The sequence below is a fragment of the Theobroma cacao genome, chromosome 5 (assembly GCF_053813885.1).
Source record: "Theobroma cacao isolate CCN51 chromosome 5, ASM5381388v1, whole genome shotgun sequence".
Classification (NCBI taxonomy): Eukaryota; Viridiplantae; Streptophyta; class Magnoliopsida; order Malvales; family Malvaceae; genus Theobroma; species Theobroma cacao.
The window spans coordinates 12,037,695-12,059,214 of record NC_142643.1 but is presented as its reverse complement, the minus strand read 5'-3'; the positions used below and the strand labels follow the sequence as shown (position 1 = coordinate 12,059,214).

Sequence of the window (21,520 nt, the reverse complement as noted above, 5' to 3'; positions counted from 1 at the left end):
ATAAATAAAAGCCATGTTATACTGTCAAAATTTTATTAAAATTGGTGGGTTTAGTCACTGTAGTGACTGGTTTTCGTGAACTGCCTATTAGAGGGGTATGGTAAACCCGGTTACATTGTTACTCCGGTTGTAGAGGCGAGGAGGGTAACTCCCAGGATAGTGTTAGAGCTCACTTCACGTCGAACCCCCACGTCGATGTGTAACTCGGCCAATGCCAAGGAACGGCTTGTTTTCAAACTAGAATGTGTTTAACATATAAATATCTTAATAACCTTGGCGGACTCGGTTAGATGCCTCTGCCAAGGTATCCCCGAGGATTAGTTTTTGGCTTGAGCCCTGTTTTTAATAAAAGTCATAAGCCATAACAATTGTTTTGGTAAATTACAAATATTTTATGGTTTAGGGAATAAATGGAAAACCTTATGAAATGGTTTGTGATTTGTTGTTTAAACTTGCCTCCATTTTACTCGCCTTTAGATATTTATGATAATGTCTGTTTACTCATTGGGATTGCAAAATCTCACCCACCTCCTTTCCAAATATTTCAGGCCTGTGGTAGCTTGTAGATACCCAATTTTGTCGAGGATTCCAATTGACCCCTCTATCACACAGATAGTAGGTTACTATTACCAACACTTGGTGTATTTATGGGCCATTCGTCATTGTAATTATTATTGTACATTATAACTTTGTAAATTATTATATGTATGAATTTATTTTACTTCTAAGTTACAAAAGATTATTTACACGTGTTTCTATAAATATTGTTTTATATAAAAATGCTATATTTTTGTCTTTTGATTTATTTGAGCCTGAAACGACTGAAAATTGTTTAAAACTGATATGTAAGCCTTGCGGGGTTTGGATTAGTATTCTGGGTAATGAATATCAATCGGGATGTTGCGGCGGTTGTCATGGGCCCGAGAAAGGTTCTGGGTTGTGACAGTGACTATAGTTTCCTTCTCCATACTTCGATTATTAGGACCAACAATCTATATCTTATTCTAATCTAGCTTCACCACTTGTTTAGTATTGTCGTCAATCTCTTTTCCACTTCTCAATGTGATGGCCTTTACATGCTTTTACCCTCGCTTCTTGAATTTGTCTCAATGTCACTAGGCAACATCCCTTGAGCTCTGTTGCTAATTGTGCTTGCCAACCGCTCAACTTACATTTCAAGGTTTCTAAATAAAGTTGCCTGACTATTGATAAGGAAGTTTATCTTGGCCATATATTGTATCATTAACTCCTCCATAGATGGCCTTTTATCAAGAATGAGGGCTCTTGTTTGCTAATGAAAACCAGGCAATTGTTTTCTCATGAGAAGTTTGGGTGGTTTCTCCATCTGGGATAATATGTATTAGAGAAAGGGTTGTTTTGCTATTTGTTTCCAATGAACTAAATAGTTTCCCCACTGTTACTTGGACACTGGTCACTAGCATTTCCATCTCCACAATGTTCACACATTATAAAAAAACTTGGAACAATATTAGTACTAAAAGAATCAAAGTTTTTAGTTAGAGTAGTGACTTGTGTAGTTAATTCCATGATGGCATCAATCTCATAAACTCCAACTACTTTCCTATGTGTGGATTATTTTTATGGCCATTGGAAATTGTTTGACACCAACTTTTCTAATAAGTCCTATACCTCGCCGATAGTCTTTCCCATAAGAGCTCCTGTTATAGTTTCATCAATTGTATCTCGAACTTGGCTATGCAATCCATTGTAAAACGTCTAAACTTGAAGCCACTTTAGAAGGCCATGTTGTGGGCAATGCCTAAGCAAGTTTTTGTATCTATCCTAAGCTTCATATTGTGAATCACCATTGAACTATATGAAGGAGGTGATATCATTCCTCATTTTTTTTTCTTCGTTGAAGGAAAGTATTTTGCATAGGCAAGGTCATCCCATGTTGTGATTAAGCCTATGGGTAATGAATTTAACCACACCATTGCTTTGTCCCTCAATGAAAGTGGAACTAATCTCACTCGAATGGCATCATATTTGGTCCCATTATGCTTAAATGTGTTACATATCTGTAGGAAATTAGATATGTGAGCATTTGGATCATCATTTGGAAGATCCCCAAATTGAACTAATGTCTAGATCATAGTGATGATGGCTAACTCGTAAAGGGAAATATACGCGATATCCCTGATTAGGGGTAATTTCGTCATTTCCTTAGTAAACCCATAAAAGTAAGGTTTTTAAATAATATTATGGTCTAAGTAGGCCTAAGGCATAAATGGATGGTGAAATTAGGGGTAAAATGGAAAGGAAACTAAAATTTTGATGATTTTCACGATAGAGGCAAAATGGTCATTTTTCACCTCAGGTTAAAATTTTATGTTTTCATGAACCCGAGTATGTTTAGACCATTATGGACCTTGTTCCAGTGTCAAAAGAGCAAAAAGATTGCATAAAAGATTTGAGGAGAGTAAGCTAACTAGTGGAGGGGCAATTTGGTAATTTTAAGGGAGTGGATAAGTTTTGCCTATAAATATCTTGAAATTTCGAACACCTTCTTGAATTTCCAGCAGCTGGTCTTCTTCTTCCCTTCTCCTCTCTCACGTTTCTTCAATTTCTCCATGGGAGTTTTCTTTAAGCTTCCCTAACTTTCTCTCTCTAGCTCCAATTTTCATGCTTTTGGTGTACTCTTCCATAAACCCTTATGCTCTTTCATCTTCACTTTAAAACCCTTCAAAAATATGGTTTTCATACTTTCTCTCACTAGTTGGGCATTTTAGAGAGAGAAAGAGAGAATTACCCTATTGATTTGAAAGCAATTGAAAGAGAATTTGACTACAAAGGAGCCCTAGGGTGAGTGATGAACTAAGCTTGATTTTTAGCTGCAGAAAATGGCTAGTAATTGGGATTTATGAGTTGTTTTATTGTTGAGTATGTTCATTACTTTTAGTGATTAAGATAGTGAACATAGATGGCCATTTAATGTGGCAATTGAAAACTAGCTAAGAGATAGCTTTTAGGGTTCATAGTGTGTAAAATTGACCTATTGCTTGTGCTAATGTGATCTTAGCTTCTAAGGAAGCCCCATCATCTCATTTGGACAATTAGAGGAATTGGAGTCATCTAAAGGCTCTACAATCAATTGGTGAGTGGACTGCCTATCAAAATTGTTTTGGGAATATAACGGTTTTGAACAAAATGTTGAATGATTTTATACAACTTTTCTCAAAAATGAATGCCTTGGGAACAAGCTCTTGTGAAATGGTTTATGTTATGATATGTGGTTATTATAGATTTGTATGCGGCTGCATCATGTTGATATACATATATGCTTCAATATAATATTGTGTAATTATATTGACTCGACTATGTGCGAGTAGGGACTGCGCATAAGGCTAGGATGCCCCGATTATGTACGAGTAGGGAGTGCGCATAACTAGGTGATGACCCAGCCATGTGCGAGTAGGGAGTGCGCATGAGCTGGTGATGATGATGATGGGATGGTGTGCATGATGGTGATGGGTATATGTATATGTATACATACGTAAACACGCGTGTTATAATAAATTTATGAGTTATGTATATGGATGTAATGTATGTGAAATTCGGTATGTTAAACTTTGGGAAATTGTTATGTATTTCTTATTGGTTTTGAACATTTCAAGTAGGGTGGTTTTCTTTGGGACAAAGGGAAATTTTCATTTGGTGCCCTGTATTTCGCTGCAGCAAGAATCATTTTCGCTACAGCAAGAAACTCTCAAGTTTGAAAACCTTCACCAAAATTGGTTCTCGTTGCAGCGAATAGTCGCTGTAGCTTCTCGCTGCAGCAAAAAGGAATCTCGCTATAGCGAAAAACTCTCCATTTCATCAGCTGAATTTTACTTCAGCGAGAAAGAATCTCGCTGCAGCTAGAAACCTTTTGTTTCTGGGTTACAATTTCGCTGCAGCGAAAAACTTTCTGTTTTGGTCTCATATCTTGTCCAATTGCTACCCTATCTTTCACTTCTTTGCTACCATATCGGAGCATGGACTTCTAACATTAAGGATTCAATGAGTTAAGTTTAAAATGAGAAGGTTTAGTGAGAAACCCTTGGCCAGTTGAGAAACCCTCGATCGGCTAATAACCAAACCCCAACGTCACTGCAACGAAAATTCATTCTCGCTGCAGCGTAGTTACAGCGAGAATGCCTTTTCGCTGCAACGAAGATTCGTTGTCGTATTTGACTTACTTGTGTAATATTGAAGCTTTCATTCTTCAAATTGTTCGCTATGTATGGGTTCATGATTTTCAAATGATTAATCATTTAAGGGCTTGATGAGGGGTTTTTAAAATGAATGGAACTAAATTGCATTGTTTTGAAACAAGTGCATCGTTATTTTAAATTCTCCCTTGTTGTTGTTGCTTGTTCCCTTCCTTGTTCACTCACTGAGTTTATACTCACTGTTTTCAACTTCATGTTTTCAAATCACGAGGCAGCCGCTAACTAGGACGAGGTGTTCTTATAGACTTATATCCATTGTTGGTAGGTGTCTCAACATTCAGTAGCTGTACATTCGTCCGAGTCCCTCCATTGGAAGTCGAGTATTATTTTGTTGTGTATAGACGAACCTAATGTAAATTGTTAAGATACATGTTGTAGATAATGTATATACACTTGTTCAATATGCCAATATGAGATGGCAATGTTTAACATTATTTTGATTCTAAGTTATGAGATATGACTTAGTAGTTTATGATGGAATAATGAACATGTTAGATTAATAGGCTTGCTTGGGCTTAATGGACTATGTCTATTAGGCCCTTGCACCGATCATGGCCCGAAATTTGGGTTGTGACAACTTGATCTCAAAATTATTTGCTTGAATGGTTGGGCTTCTGATGCTTGATGGGATACCTTATATTAGAGGAACAACCTAGTCCCTTAATGTATGATTCTCTTCAACTTCTCTTCTTTGGACTTGCCGCTCTCTTGGTTGCTCATCCATTTTATTAGAAGAATTAAAATCTTTTTAACTTTCATGTCACAGTCTTTGAAATGTCCTCTCAATCTTTGGGCCACATGACATACAATGTCAAAGCGCACTTGAAAAACACAAAAGAAAAGGAAAAAGCTTGGTTTAAGATGCCTGTTTAATATTATATTAGTAAATATAAATAGGAAACAAATCCCTGACAACGATGCCAAAAACTTGTTGTCAAATTAATACACATAAGTGCATGTGGCCATACAAGTAAACTAAAGGTAAGTTGAGTGACATTCCCACAAAGATTTGAGCCTATTTTGTTAGGAATATTGAGAATTTGGTGCCTTGAAAAGCAAGTATATTCTCATGCTTAAATTCATTAAATTTATTTGTAATGAAAGTACATTTTGATAATAAGATGAAGAGTTTGTTTTAGTAAGCATTCATTATCTAGTTATTAAGGTACCAAGATTCTATTAAGATATTAAAATACATTTGTATGAAGAGTCATTCATAGCAGACATGTATTTTAATTGAATTTAAAAAAAATTGTTCATAGCCATATAATAAAGCTGGTCACTTTATTATGTTAAGGCTGTAGTGTCAAGATTACTTCTAACGAAACGAATGTGATTCATTTCAAGGGAATGATGAGTCTTAAATCATCCAAATGGTTGACTTCAAGTAATGGTACTATAACATGAACTGGAATCATGTGAGAATCAAATTTAAGTTTTACCGTTTCCTAAATCTTGATCACACACTTATGAATTTGCTTATAGTAGAACTGAAATCCTGATGGATAGTGGACTCGTGTTTAATCTCCTTATAATCTTTGATTTACCATGAGCATGATCATCATAAAGCGTTGATCTAGACTTCGTATTTTGAAATTATAATCGAGATGAACATTTGGGAACATATATCCAGATAATGGAGTTCATAGCATTAACATCACTTCTAGTGATTTCAAGAAGATTGGTGATTAATTTGGGCCCAGTGGATTGATGAATTAGCTACTCATCACATCTGGATACTCAGAAGATTAGATTTAGAGTATTGAATCACTAATTGGATGAAATTTGAAACTAGGGGACAAAATTGACATAAAGGGTAAAATGGTAATTTCACCTTTTGTCATTGGATGGTTATGAGGGTTGAGAATATAAGGTTTGCAATTTGACAACTAACAATTAATATCAAGTATTGAATTGTTTCTTGTAATTATAGTTAATCCAAGAGTGCAATCATGAATCTATGTTTGAGTGATTTCATGGTTAATAAGTTTCAATTATTCTTAATGAGATTAAGAATAATTCTAAGTTTATTGGAGTTTGGAATATCTATGTCCAAATAGATTCCCCACTTAGTTTCGTAGAATTCAACTTGTCTAAGTTGGAATGCATGTTTTAATTTGTTTAATTAAATTGTGTACAAATATGGCAGCTTTAACATTTTTGTCTAAATTTAGACAAGAAAACATATTTGTCTCAATTTATATAAGATAAAATATTTTTTTTTTCTTAATTACAGACAAAAGTTATCTGAAATTAAGATCATTTTAGGAGGATTCCTGCAAAATGAATTTAGACATCCATCTTGATAAAAAGAGACTCTATGTTTGACTATTACTCCTTTATTTATTATTAATTCTTTTTAAATAAAGATGGATAATAATAAAATAAGAGCTATTATTCAATAAGGAGTTTTATTTTATCAAGAACTCTAAATGATAATTAAAGATTTAAATTATTTATTCTTTAATTTTTATTTTGATAGTTATGGAGCATGTTTGATGCTTCTATAACTCTGAATGGATGGTGAAGATTGATTCAAAGGTGTTTCATTTTGATTAAACCTTTGAAGCAAGAGTTTTAATAAAAAGAGAAGAGATTGGAAGTAAATATGGAGAACATACTTTTTCTTAAAAAAAAGGTTTCAGCCATCTCTTCTCTTTTCTTCCTCCAAGCTTTTCCAAAGAAAAGAGAATAAAATCGATTACCATCTTGTAGCCTTGCATTCCACACCTTGTCCACTCAAGGTTCAAGTTGAAAGTATTCTTGAAGAATAAGTGGTAAACTTATTTGGTTGAGAAATCATTCATTGGTGTGGTGGTGTCCGAAAATAAGAATCTCAAAATAAAGGTACGATTTTTCTTACTTAATAGATTCTTATTTTATTTTTTGATGTGATTATATTTCTTGCAATAATAATAATGTGTGTTTCCAATTATGTAATTTGATTGCTTGCTTCTTTTATAAAAATAATATTTTTTTTTGAAATTCATGCTTTACACAATCACATTAATTCACTAAGATCCTACTCCAACAATTGGTATCAGAGCAAGGATTATTGCAAATTTGTTTTCTATATTTATTTTGCATGGTTGGCACCTTTGCATATGTTTAACTATTTTGATGTGATCAATATATGGTTGTATGTTATGATGCATGATTCAAGGTTTGTGCCACATTAATTGTCCTAGAAAATTTTACATGTAACATTTTTCTTTTGGTTATGTAATAAGAAGAGTGGCCTATCATCGCCATATTTCCTTTTTGATTTTTTTTATTATTTTTCCTTAGATTTATGTAACTAGGAAAACCCATGTAATTTTAATATTTCTTGATGTATTTGGTGCATCCATGTAGAAAGAAGTTCAAAGCCAAAAGGAAAAAGGTAATTAGGTAATATTCGGTCTCTCTATTTTTCTTATGACTATTAATTTTTTTTTTTAAAAAAAGGGTTTTTCTTGTATTTATCTTTTTTTAAAGAAAAAGAGTTTTTCTTATGTTAAAATTATGTTATTATAAAAATATATATTTTTTGCTATTAAAATATTTTTTTATTAAAAAAAAAAGAAGAGAGGGGAAAAGAGGGGTGAGTGTGTTGTCGGGCTTCGACAGCACACAACACACTGCTGTGTGCTACTTGTGAGACCCCAACCTCTATAGGCTTGTAACCAAGTATAGATGTAATAATACGAGCCAAGGATAGTTTCATCATTTTCTCTAATAAGTCCCAAAGTAAGTTTTAAACAATATTATGGCCTAAGTAGGCCTAAGGTATAAATGGATGGTGAAATTAGGGGTAAAATGGAAAGGACACAAAAATTTTGACGATTTTCAAGGTAGGGGCAAAATGGTCATTTTTCACCTCGGGTTAAAATTTTAAGTTCTTATAAACCCGAACATGTCTAGACCATTATGGATATTGTCCCAGTGTTAAAAGAGCAAAAAGATTGCATAAAAGATTGGAGGAGAATAAGTAAATTGGTGGAGGGGTAAATTGGTAATTTTAAAGGAATAGATAAAATTGGCCTATAAATATCTTGAAATTCCAGCAACTTCTTGAAATTTCTAGTAGCTGTCTTCTTCTTCCCTTCTCTTCTCTCACGTTTCTTCAATTCTTCCATGGGAGTTTTCTTCAAGCTTCCATAACTTTCTCTCTCTAGCTCCAATATTCATGCTTTTGGTGTACTCTTCCATAAACCCTTATGCTCTTTCATCCTCTCACTTTAAAACCCTTCAAAAATCTGGTTTTCATACTTTCTCTCACTATTTGAACATTTTAGAGAGAGAAAAAGAGAATTACACCATTTATTTGGAAGCTATTGGGAGAAAATTTGACTACAAAGGAGCCCTAGGGTAAATGATTAACTAAGCTCAATTTTTATCTGCAGAAAATGGCTAATAATTGAGATTTATGAGTTGTTTTTTTGTTGACTATGTTCATTACTTTTTAGTGATTAAGATAGTGAACATAGATAGCCATTTGATGTGGCAATTGGAAGCTAGTTAAGAGATAGCTTTTAAGGTTCATAGTGTGTAAATTAACTTATTACTTATGCTAATGTGATCCTAGGTTCTAAGGAAGCCCCATCATCTCATTTGGGCAATTAAGGGAATTGGAGTCATCTAAAGTCTCTACAATCAATTGGTGAGTGGGCTGCCTTTAAAACTTGTTTTGGGAAAAATAATGTATTTGCCACCTATTTGAATGAATTATCAATTTTTTATAAAGACAAGTGCCTTGGGAACAAGCTTTTGCAAAATGGTTTTATGTGGTGATATGTGATTGCTATGGATTCATGCACTATTGTAGTATGATGATATATAAATGTGTGTGTTGTGCATGATGAATGATATTGTGTATAATGACTATAACCGTGTGTGTGCACGATGTGGGGGGATGCACATGCCAGTGATGACGGTGGCGTGAGAGGTGGATTATGATAGTGCCCGTGTGCACGATGTGGGGGGATGTACACGATGGCATTAATTGTGCACGATGTGGGGGGATGCACACGATGGTGCCGGCTATGTGCACGATGTGGGGGGATGTACATGAGCCGGGTGTGTTTATGGTGATGTTGATGTTTATCTATGTAATTATGCATATCTAGACTTATGAAATGAAAACTTATGAATGTGATATATGATTGACATATATGAGAAATTTGATAAACTGCACTTTGGGATTTTTCATGTGCTGTATGTTGATTTTGTTGGTTTACCAAGATGGCCTTTTTGTTGGGTGAGGGGAAACTTTTTTCTTGTTGCTCTGTTTTGCTACAGCGAGAAACTCTCGGGTTTGAGAACCTTCACTAGAACTGGTTCTCGCTGCAGCGAGAATGTATTTCCCTGCAGCGAGATAGTCACCGTAGCCTCCCACTACAGCGAAAAAGGAATCTCACTGCAGCGAAAAACTCTTTGTTTCATCAGCTAAATTTCGCTGCAGCGAGAAACCTTTTGTTTTTGGGTTACAATTTCGTTGTAGCGAGAAAGAATCTCGCTGCAGTGAAAAACTTTTTGTTTTGGTCTCCTATCTTGTCCAATTGCTGCCCTATCTTTTACTTCTTTACTACCATATCAGAGCATGGACTTCCTACATTAAGGATTCAATGAGTTAAGTTTAAAAGGAGGAGGTTTAGTGAGAAATCCTCGGCCAGTTGAGAAACCCTCGTTTGGCTAATAACTTAATCCCAATGTCGCTGCAACGGAAAGGCATCTCGCTGTAGCGAGAACCAGTTCTAGTGAAGGTTCTCAAACCCGAGAGTTTCTCGCTGCAGCGAAAACAAAGCAACAAGAGAAAAATTTCTCCTCACCCAACAAAAAGGCCATCCTGCTAAACCAACAAAATCAACATACAGCACATGAAAATTCCCAATGTGTAATGTATCAAATTTCTCATATATGTCAATCATATATCACATTTATAAGTTTTCATTTCATAAGTCTAGATATGCATAATTACATAGATAAACATCAACATCATCATAAACACACCCGGCTCATGTACATCCCCCCACATCGTGCACATAGGTGGCACCATCGTGTGCATCCCCCCACATCGTGCACACGGGCACTATCATCATCCACCTCTCACGCCACCATCATCACCGGCATGTGCATCCCCCCACATCGTGCACACACACGGTTACAGTCATTATACACAATATCATTCATCATGCACAACACACACATTTATATATCATCATACTACAATAATGCATGAATCCATAGCAATCACATATCACCACATAAAACCATTTTGCAAAAGCTTGTTCCCAAGACACTTGTCTTTATAAAAAACTTGATAATTCATTCAAATGGGTGGCAAATACATTATTTTTCCCAAAACAAGTTTTGAAGGCAGTCCACTCACCAATTGATTGTAGAGCCTTTAGATTCGTTGTCATATTTGACTTGCTTATGTATCATTGAAGCTTTCACTCTTCAAATGGTTCGTTGTGTATGGATTCATGATTTTCAAATGATCAATCAATTAATGGCTTGATGAGGGGTTTCTAGTAAGAATACAAACAAATTGCATTGTTTTGAAAAAGAATGCATCATGATTTCATTAAAGATTCCTTACGGTATGCTTGTTCCCTTTCTTGTTCACTCACTGGGTTTATACTCACCATTTTCAACTTCATGTTTTCAGATCACGAGGCAGCCGGTAACTAGGACGAGGTGTCCTTATAGACTTGTACACATCTTTCGATAGGTGTCTTGGCATTCAGTAGCTGTACATTCGTCTGAGTCTCTCCGTTGGAAATCGATTCTTCTTTTTGAGATGTATAGACAAACTTGATGTAAATTATTAAGACACATGCTGTAGACGATGTATGTATATTTTAAATGAGTAATGCCAATACGAGTTGGAAATGTCTATTACTATTTTGATTTAAAGTTATAATTCATGACTTAGCAATATTTGATGGAATGAGGAGTAGAATAATTCGATAGGCTTGCTTGGGCTTACTAGACTATGTCCATTGGGCCCATGCACCGGTCATGGCCCGGAATTTGGGTCATGACACTACTGGACAACACATAGCAGCAGTGTGCTGTTGCCGGACAACAGCACATGCTGCCGAACAGCAGCACATGTTGTCGGACAGTAGCACAAGCTGCTGCCAAGTGTAGCAGCAAGTGTTGCCACAAGACAGCAGCCCACCCTTGGGCTCTTGGGCAACAGCCCATTAGGGTGGGCCCCCCTTTCCAAATTATTTTTAATAAAATTATTTTAAAAATATATATTTAAAAATATTTCTAAAATTTTTTTTTTGGAAAATTAATTTTAGCCTTGGATTAAAATATATATTTTTTATTTTGGTATTAATTAATGAGATTAATTAATTGGACAAAATAAAATTATTTTCTCAAATTAGGTTAAAATTAAAATTAAAATTGAGTTTTTTAAATAGTCATAACATTCAAAAGAGTGCCAAATGGATGTGATCTTAACAAACAGCGGAAGCAAGTGAGATTGAAGAGAATTATAAGTTGTAACTTTATTTTATTTTTTCTAGGATGGACATTAATGTGGCTTATTATATATATATTTATATGTATTTATATGGATGATATTAGATATTATTTGTGTACTTGAAAACATGTCATCTAGAATTCAGGTGCCAACATTTCTTAAGGAATGCATGCATACATTATGTATTTTAGTTTAAAAGGAGTTTTAATACTATGAGATACATAATGAATATAGGAAAATAATTCACATCTAGACAATATGGTAATATGGACTTAGTTATATACTAAAAGCGTTTAGTTGGAAACATAACCAAGCCCATAATTTGACTTAGGATATTCTAAATATGCATATAGAAAATCCGGTAAAAAAGTCAATCAAAACCTTAAGTATAAAAATATTGAGTGGGAGAGGATGCTAGTAATCCTAAAGTCCACGGTCTCCATTGTTGGCCCATTGGCATGTGAAACATGTCACTCCCTACAAGCGGACATGAATCTAGATCATGACGGACTGGGTCTCTGAAAGGATAAATCCTTTTAGATGGATTATGAAGTGAAACCTCCCATAGAGGCTCACTAAGTAAAGAGCTTAAAAGAATGAAACAATGGTTGTTACACTCAACATGAATTTACTATTAACCTACCTACAGTAGCTCTGTTAGTAAACTTTGTGGACCAAATGAAGACACTCCTTAACCATGTTAAGTATGAAGATACTAGGAAACATAGTTAAGGGGGAAGGTCCCAATTTACCTGGTAGTAAATTCTCACAGCCCATAGTCAGTTAATTTATTACAAAAAGGTAGATGACCGTCGAACTAATAATATAATTTATAGGGTTTTATATATTTTCATCATGCATACATGCATCATGAAATGTTCAAAGTCTATGAATAACTAGAATGCTTACATAATTTCAAATGTACTTTTAGAAACATATCTACATCACAAATATGAATCCACTTTCAATTTTGCTGAACAAATGCACTCTAAATGGTCATAAATACTCTGAATGGAAAAGAAACCTTAATATTGTCCGTAATTATGACAGGATCACATGGGTTCTTTATGACCATGAGTCTGAAGCACTAACTTCCCAATCAACTCCACAAGATATTGAATATCATAAGAAGTGGCATGATGCAAACGAGCTAGCTAAATGCTATATACTGGCCTCTATGAATAGTATATTGCAAAAGTAGTACGAAGGCATGGGTAATGCTGCTGACATAATGTTGCACCTACATGAGATGTTTGGTATGAAAACTAGATCTGCTAAGGTGAAAGCAATCAATGCTTTTAAGGACCTTAAGTAGAAACCTAGGGAGCCAGTTAGAGATTACATGTTGAAAGTAATCTCTTGTCTCAACGAGGCAAAACTAAATGGTGCTGAGATAGATGCAGAAATGCAAATATCAATGATTGTTCATAGCTTGAATTCGTCATTTTCACAATTCAAATTGGATTATGAACTGCACACTAGGGATTACACCTTAAGTGGGCTAATGAATGATCTTCAAAATGTGGAAGAGGTTCTTGATTTGAAAAAAAAACCTGAAGCACATGCAATTTCCACTTTTAAGCCCAAACCCAAGGGTAAAAAGAAGATAGTTGGAAATAAAAAGATTTCTAAAGGCTCAGTGGGAGCAAAGAAAAAGCCCATGAAGAAAAAGAGTACTTCAAAAGACAACACCAAAGGAAAATGTTTCCATTGTGGTGTGAAAGGACATTGGAAGCGAAATTGCAAAGTCTACCTTGAAGAAAACCAGAAGAATAAACAAGGTATGGGTTTTCTAAATATGTTAAAAGCCTGTTTAGTGGTTGATTCTACAAATGCTTGGATAGTAGATTTTGGAGCCATTAACCATGTTTGCAATTCTTTACAGGGGTTTCAACAAAGTAGAAAACTGAGTAAAGGGTAGTTTCGAATGAGGATGGCAAATGGCACTTTCGTTTCAGCATTAGCAGTAGGAGCCATTACTCTTCAAATTCCTTATGGTCATAGCTTAGTTTTGGAAAATGTTTATTACATTTCAAAGACTTATAGAAGTTTGATTTCTATCTTTTGTCTGATAAAGTCTGGATATTCAGTTTATTTTAGTGAGACACCTACTATTTATTTGAAGAAAGATTTTATTTGTTTTGGAATTGTAAGATATAATCTTTATTTTCTTAAGCTTATGACTTATTCTACAAATGCTATAGAAGCAATACGATTTGAAACTAAAAAAGTCAAAGAATCTAGTATAAATCAAAATTATCTTTGGCATCTGTATTTAGGTCATATAAATCAAAATAGACTCAATAGGCTTATAAAGGATAGTACTCTACCAGACATGGTTAAGTGTCCTTTACCAGTACGTGAGTCTTGTATTGAAGCTAAAATGACTAAAGGGCCTTTCAAGGCAAAAGGTAACAGAATGCCAAACGTTCTAGACTTGGTGCACACAGATGTGTGTGGACCAATGAACGTAGATGCTAGAGGAGGTTATGAATATTTCATAACTTTTATTGATGATTACTCAAGACATGGCTTTGTGTATTTAATGCACAGAAAAAGTGAATCCTTTGAAAAGTTCAAAGAATTCAAAGCCGAAGTTGAAAAGCAACTAGGCAAGCCATTGAAACAACTTCGATCAGATCGGGGAGGTGAGTATTTATCAGATGAATTTCTATAATATCTAACTGACAATGGGATAATTTCCAATTTCTCAGCGCCAAGAACACCTCAACATAATGGCGTAGCTAAAAGAAGAAATAGGACTCTTTTAGAAATGGTTAGATCAATGATGTCCTATGCTAACCTTTCTGTGAGACCCTGTCAAGCTCGATTAAAAGACGGTATTGTATCGAGTGGTACAATTAAGTTAAATCGAGCCTTGAACTAGTTCAAATAGAAATTCTAAGAGGAATTTGAAAATTTTAAAACCAACAGAATGGTTTAGAATAGTGATTTGGAGTTCAAGGTCCAGTTTGGAGTCCATCAGAAAATTGACCGATTAGGGACAAAACGGTCATTTTACCATTTGATGATAAAATGGAGATTTTTAGCCAAGATTTGATCACATTTGACCAAGAATAATTATATGAAATATAATTATGATTATTGGAGTATAAAATGATGTTTAGTAGTGAAAAATTTTGATTCTCGGTATTTATAGAGCACAAGGGCAAAATGGTAATTTTGCCACTAGTGGACTAAACGAAAATTTTTTTTAAACAATTTTTGCCCCATTTAGTTAATATTGATCAATATTAGTGTTATTTTAGGTTGAAAAGTAGAAATAATGAGATTCCGGTACATTTCAGAGTATAAGGGCAAAATCGTAATTTTTTTGTCTCGGGGGCAAATCAGTAAAATTTTCGGCCCAACACTTGTCAAGACCAAGGGATTTTAATTGTGGTAGGATTGGATAAATACCAGAATATTTGTGGTGGAAAATTAAGAAGAAAAAGTCAAAAAGTTAAAAATTTGGCCAATAAGCATGTGACACATGGCATGCTTGATTATTTTATTATTTTCTATAGAAATCAGCCCATTAAATCCCCAATTCCCTCACCATATTCGGCCTAGACATCCAGCAACCAGAAAAAAGGAAGAACAAAAGGAAAAACAAGAAAACCTAGGTGGAAATTCAAAGAAAAAGTGAAGAAATCAAGGAAACAAGCTAGGTAAGTTAAAATTTCTTTAATTCTCCTTGATACCTAGCTTACCCATGCTTTTGTTCTTGATTTCCATGGTTGAATATTGAGTTATCATGATGAATTCAATTCTGAAAAATGGGTATGGAAGAGGAATTGTTGTTGGAATAATTTGATTTTAGACTATGTTAGTGTTTAGGGATAGTTAAGCATGGTTATGAACAAAAACACAAAAGAAATATTCAATTTCTCTAGGGTTCCTTGTTGGCTGAACCATGAGGGCTGAATATCAATGGGGTATTGTTTTTATTTCAAGGAAAATGGTATGGAAAATGATGAAGTAAGGTGAAACGGTTATGTAGAAAAAGATTCGATGCTAGTACACCAAATGACCAAATTTTTTTCTATAAGGAATTGTGAGGGTTCTAATGCTGAATTTGGCTTTATTTAAATGTATGTGGTAAATTAAGGTATTAGAGGAGAAATGAATTAATTTGGAGGTGATTTGGACACAATCGCCGATTAATCGGGTGATCGGTCAAATTTAATCGATACCGTGATTAAGCGGTAATCAGACATATTTTTGCATTACATATCAAGCATTAGTAGTTTAAATTAATTTATATCAATTTAGGGACAATATAGTAAATTCCTCGACTTTGTTATTTGTCAAGGTGGTGAGACGTCCGGAAAAGGCAAAGGAATTACGCCTGAGGACTATTAGTCAGAGTTCACCCAGAATCCGAATTTTCAACACCTGTGAGTGGACTGCCTATCAAAATTGTTTTGGGAATATGACTATTTTGAACAAAGTGTTTGAATGATTTTATGAAATTTTTCATGAAAATGAATGCCTTGGGAACAAGCTTTTAAGAAAAGGTTTATGTTATGAAATGTGGTTATTATGGATTTCTATGTGGCTGCATTATGTTGATATACATATATGCTTGAATTTAATGTTGTGTAATTATGTTGACTCGGCTATGTGCGAGTAGGGAGTGTGCATAAGCCGAGGATGACCCGGTTATGTGCGAGTAGGGAGTGCGCACAATCCGGTGATGACCCAGCCATGTGCGAGTAGGGAGTGCGCATGAGCTGGTGATGATGATGATGGGTTGATGAGATGATGATGATGGGTATATACGTATATATATATATACATATGCAAATGTGTGTGATATAGCAAATTGATGGACAATGATTTATGGTTGTAATGTACGTAAAATTTGACACATTATACTTTGAGAATTTTCATGAATGTTAGGTTGATTTTATTAGTTTAGCAGGATGGCTATTGTTGAGTGAGGAAAAATGTTTCTCTTGTTGCTTTGTTTTCACTGCATCGAAATTCATGCTCGCTATAGCGAAAAACTCTGGGGTTTGGAGGGGTTTTAAATAGGAATGAACTAAATTGCATTGTTTGAAACAAGTGCATCATGATTTTAAATTTTTCCTAATTGTTGCTTGTTCCCTTCCTTGTTCACTCACTGGGTTTATACTCACCATTTTCAAATTCATGTTTTCAGATCACGAGGTAGCCGATAATTAGGACGAGGTGTCCTTGTAGATCTGTGTACATCTTCTGGTAGGTGTCTCGGCATTCGGTAGCTGTATATCCATCCGAGTCACTCCGCTGGAGGTCGAGTATTATTTTGTTATGTATAGATGAACTTAAATGTAAATTTTAAAAGAGTAATGCCAGTACGAGTTGGCAATGTGTATCACTATTTTGACTCAAAGTCATGAAATACGACTTAGTGATAATAAATAGAATCATAAGTAAAATAAATAATAGGCTTGCTTGGATTTAGTGGATTATGTCCATTGGACCCATGCGCCGGTCATGACCCGGAATTTGGGTCGTGACAGTATTGGTATCAGAGCCCTAGGTTTGTCTAGGTCCTAGAACTTCCTTTTTGTTAGTCCAGCGGAGAGTCGGGTCTTTATGTGGGAACTTCAGTTGTAAAGTGTGAACCGCGGCACATTTTACAACCAAATGACCGCATAGATTCCCTATCTTAGAAACCACCTGTTGCTTTAAGTATGATTATAATATGTGTTTAATAACAGGCGTTTGCTTTTGTCTAGGTAAGAATGCCGCCTAAGACACGAGGCGCCTCAAGACGGGCAGGGGAGCAAGATGTTCCCATTGAGATGGCAGATAGACCACGGGCATCCACCCAGAGAGGCCGAGGTAGACGTGGCAGGGTCACTAGGCCGGTGGGGTTGGATACGCCTGTGAGTAGGCAAGAAGAGGGACAGTCCTCAGGTGATGTAGATAGACACCCAGCTAGGGGTATTACTATTGAGGATTTGGCGGCAGGCCTACAGGGAGTTAACCGGGTTGTAGAGATGATGGCGACCCGCATGGAAGATATACAAAGGGTAGTAGAGGGGAGACCTACAGTACAAGAATCCCCTAGCTCCCAAGGACAGGCCGATCACCAACATCATGAGGAGGAGAGGGGACATCTAGATATTTCTCTTCCTGACTTTCTCAAGCTTAAGCCTCCAACATTTTCAGGGTCTGATGCATCGGAGAAACCCCAGGTTTTCTTGGATAAGATGGAGAAAATTTGTAAAGCCTTGGGATGTTCTAGTGTTCGGTCAGTTGAGCTAGCCGCCTTCCAATTAGAGGATGTGGCGCAGGAATGGTATAGCTCTTTATGTAGAGGCAGACCGACTAATGCAACACCGTTGGCTTGGAGTGAGTTCAGTGTAGCCTTCTTAGATCGATTCTTACCACTCAGTGTGCGTAATGCTAGAGCTAGAGAGTTTGAGACTTTGGTACAGACTTCAAGCATGACGGTGTCTGAGTATGACATCAAGTTCACGCAGCTAGCTCGTTATGCGCCCTATCTCGTTTCTACTGAGGAGATGAAGATTCAGAGATTTGTGGATGGGTTAGTGGAGCCATTATTTAGGGCTGTGGCATCCCGAGATTTCACTACCTATTCTGCAGCAGTGGATCGTGCTCAACGCATCGAGATGAGGACCAATGAGAGTAGGGCTGCGAGAGATAGAGCAAAAAGGGGCAAGACAGAGGGTTATCAGGGCCGTAGAGATTTCAGCAGTGGTGGTTCATCTTTTAGCCGTCAGGGTCCACAGAGGGACTCACGGTTACCGCAGCAGGGGAGTGACGCACCTGGTGCTAATATTAGGGTGGGACAGAGAACCTTCAATTCTAGGAGGCAGCAAGATTCTAGACAGAGTAGTCAAGTCATTCGCTCTTGTGATACTTGTGGGAGACGACATAGTGGACGGTGCTTCCTTACTACAAAAACTTGTTACGGGTGCGGTCAACCTGGGCATATTAGGAGGGATTGTCCGATGGCACATCAATCACCAGATTCTGCTCGTGGTTCCACTCAGCCAGCTTCATCTGCTCCGTCAGTTGCTGTCTCATCTGGCCGGGAGGTTAGTGGATCGAGAGGTAGAGGTGCGGGTACTTCCTCTCAAGGTAGACCATCTGGGTCCGGACATCAAAGTTCTATTGGTAGAGGCCAAGCGAGGGTGTTTGCTTTAACACAGCAGGAGGCTCAAACATCCAATGCCGTGGTCTCAGGTATTCTCTCCGTTTGTAATATGAATGCTCGAGTACTATTTGATCCTGGTGCTACCCATTCTTTTATCTCTCCATGTTTTGCATCTCGGTTGGGTAGAGGTCGTGTTAGGAGAGAGGAACAATTAGTGGTGTCTACTCCTTTAAAGGAGATATTTGTGGCCGAGTGGGAATATGAGTCTTGTGTAGTGCGAGTCAAGGATAAAGACACTTCGGTGAATCTAGTGGTGCTAGACACCTTAGACTTTGATGTAATCTTGGGGATGAATTGGTTATCACCCTGTCATGCTAGTGTGGACTGCTATCATAAATTGGTTAGATTTGATTTCCCCGGTGAACCATCATTTAGTATTCAAGGGGATAGGAGTAATGCTCCAACCAATTTGATATCGGTCATATCTGCCAGAAGATTATTACGACAGGGTTGTATAGGTTACTTGGCTGTTGTAAAGGATAGTCAGGCAAAGATTGGAGATGTAACTCAAGTGTCGGTGGTGAAGGAGTTCGTGGATGTATTTCCTGAAGAGCTACCAGGTTTGCCTCCTGAACGGGAGGTTGAGTTTTGCATAGATTTGATTCCCGACACTAGACCTATATCCATACCCCCATATAGAATGGCACCTGCAGAGCTTAAAGAGCTTAAGGATCAGTTGGAGGATTTGTTGGATAAAGGTTTCATACGACCTAGTGTATCCCCATGGGGAGCACCAGTGTTATTTGTGAAGAAGAAAGATGGGTCACTTAGGCTGTGCATTGATTATCGACAGCTTAATAAAGTGACGGTGAAGAATAAATATCCTCTCCCAAGGATAGATGATTTATTTGATCAACTACAAGGAGCACAATGTTTTTCTAAGATAGATCTGCGATCTGGGTACCATCAGTTGAGAATCCGGAACGAAGATATACCCAAGACCGCATTTCGAACAAGATATGGGCACTATGAGTTCTTAGTGATGTCATTTGGGCTCACGAATGCTCCTGCAGCCTTTATGGATTTGATGAACCGAGTGTTCAAACCTTATTTGGATAAGTTTGTAGTGGTGTTTATTGATGATATTTTGATATATTCAAAGAGTCGAGAGGAGCATGAGCAGCATCTTAAGATAGTGCTCCAAATTTTGAGAGAACATCGATTGTATGCTAAGTTCTCCAAGTGTGAGTTTTGGCTCGAAAGTGTTGCATTCTTGGGGCATGTGGTATCTAAGGAGGGGATACGAGTTGATACAAAGAAAATTGAAGCAGTGGAAAAATGGCCAAGGCCAACATCAGTTACGGAGATTAGAAGCTTTGTGGGTTTAGCTGGCTATTATCGTCGCTTTGTGAAAGACTTCTCCAAAATAGTTGCCCCTTTGACTAAGCTGACACGTAAAGATACAAAATTTGAGTGGTCTGATGCTTGTGAGAATAGTTTTGAGAAGCTTAAGGCATGTCTCACCACAGCTCCAGTGTTAAGCCTGCCGCAAGGCACAGGGGGTTACACGGTGTTTTGTGATGCATCGGGGGTTGGTTTAGGATGTGTATTGATGCAACATGGGAAGGTGATTGCGTATGCATCTAGGCAACTTAAAAGGCATGAGCAGAATTACCCCATACACGATTTGGAAATGGCAGCAATCGTGTTTGCCTTAAAGATTTGGAGACATTACTTGTATGGTGAGACTTGCGAGATATACACGGACCACAAAAGTCTGAAGTATATATTTCAGCAGAGGGATCTTAACTTACGGCAACGTAGATGGATGGAGTTGCTAAAGGATTATGATTGTACTATTCTTTATCATCCCGGTAAGGCCAATGTAGTGGCGGATGCCTTGAGTCGAAAATCAATGGGAAGCTTGGCACATATTTCCATTGGTAGGAGATCTTTGGTTAGAGAGATCCATAGTTTGGGAGACATAGGTGTGCGTTTGGAAGTTGCGGAGACAAATGCTTTGTTAGCACACTTTAGAGTGAGGCCTATTTTAATGGACAGGATTAAAGAAGCACAAAGTAAAGATGAATTTGTGATTAAGGCCTTAGAGGATCCTCAGGGTAGGAAAGGAAAAATGTTTACTAAAGGCACAGATGGAGTGTTGAGGTATGGAACCAGACTTTATGTGCCTGATGGTGACGGGTTGAGGAGAGAAATATTAGAGGAAGCTCACATGGCAGCTTATGTGGTACATCCAGGGGCTACAAAAATGTATCAAGATTTGAAAGAGGTGTATTGGTGGGAAGGACTTAAGAGAGATGTAGCTGAGTTTGTCTCCAAGTGCCTAGTTTGTCAGCAGGTTAAGGCCGAGCATCAAAAGCCTGCAGGGCTACTACAGCCATTACCAGTACCCGAGTGGAAGTGGGAACATATTGCTATGGACTTTGTAACGGGTTTGCCTCGAACCAGTGGGGGATATGATTCAATTTGGATAGTAGTGGACCGGTTAACAAAGTCAGCTCATTTTCTTCCGGTTAAGACTACTTATGGGGCTGCCCAATATGCTCGAGTTTATGTGGATGAGATAGTGCGACTACATGGTATTCCCATTTCTATAGTATCTGACAGAGGAGCTCAGTTTACTAGTAGGTTTTGGGGAAAGTTGCAAGAAGCATTGGGCACTAAGTTGGA

At 36.9% G+C, this 21,520-nt stretch overlaps 1 non-coding gene across 1 annotated transcript; it reads left to right on the top strand.

The window, feature by feature from the left end:
- The first annotated feature begins 1,759 nt into the window (after positions 1-1,759).
- On the top strand, positions 1,760-1,866 carry LOC148762453 (small nucleolar RNA R71). Its single transcript, XR_016026801.1, has one exon. It is a non-coding gene; the product is annotated as a small nucleolar RNA R71 (small nucleolar RNA).
- The last annotated feature ends 19,654 nt before the right edge of the window (positions 1,867-21,520 follow it).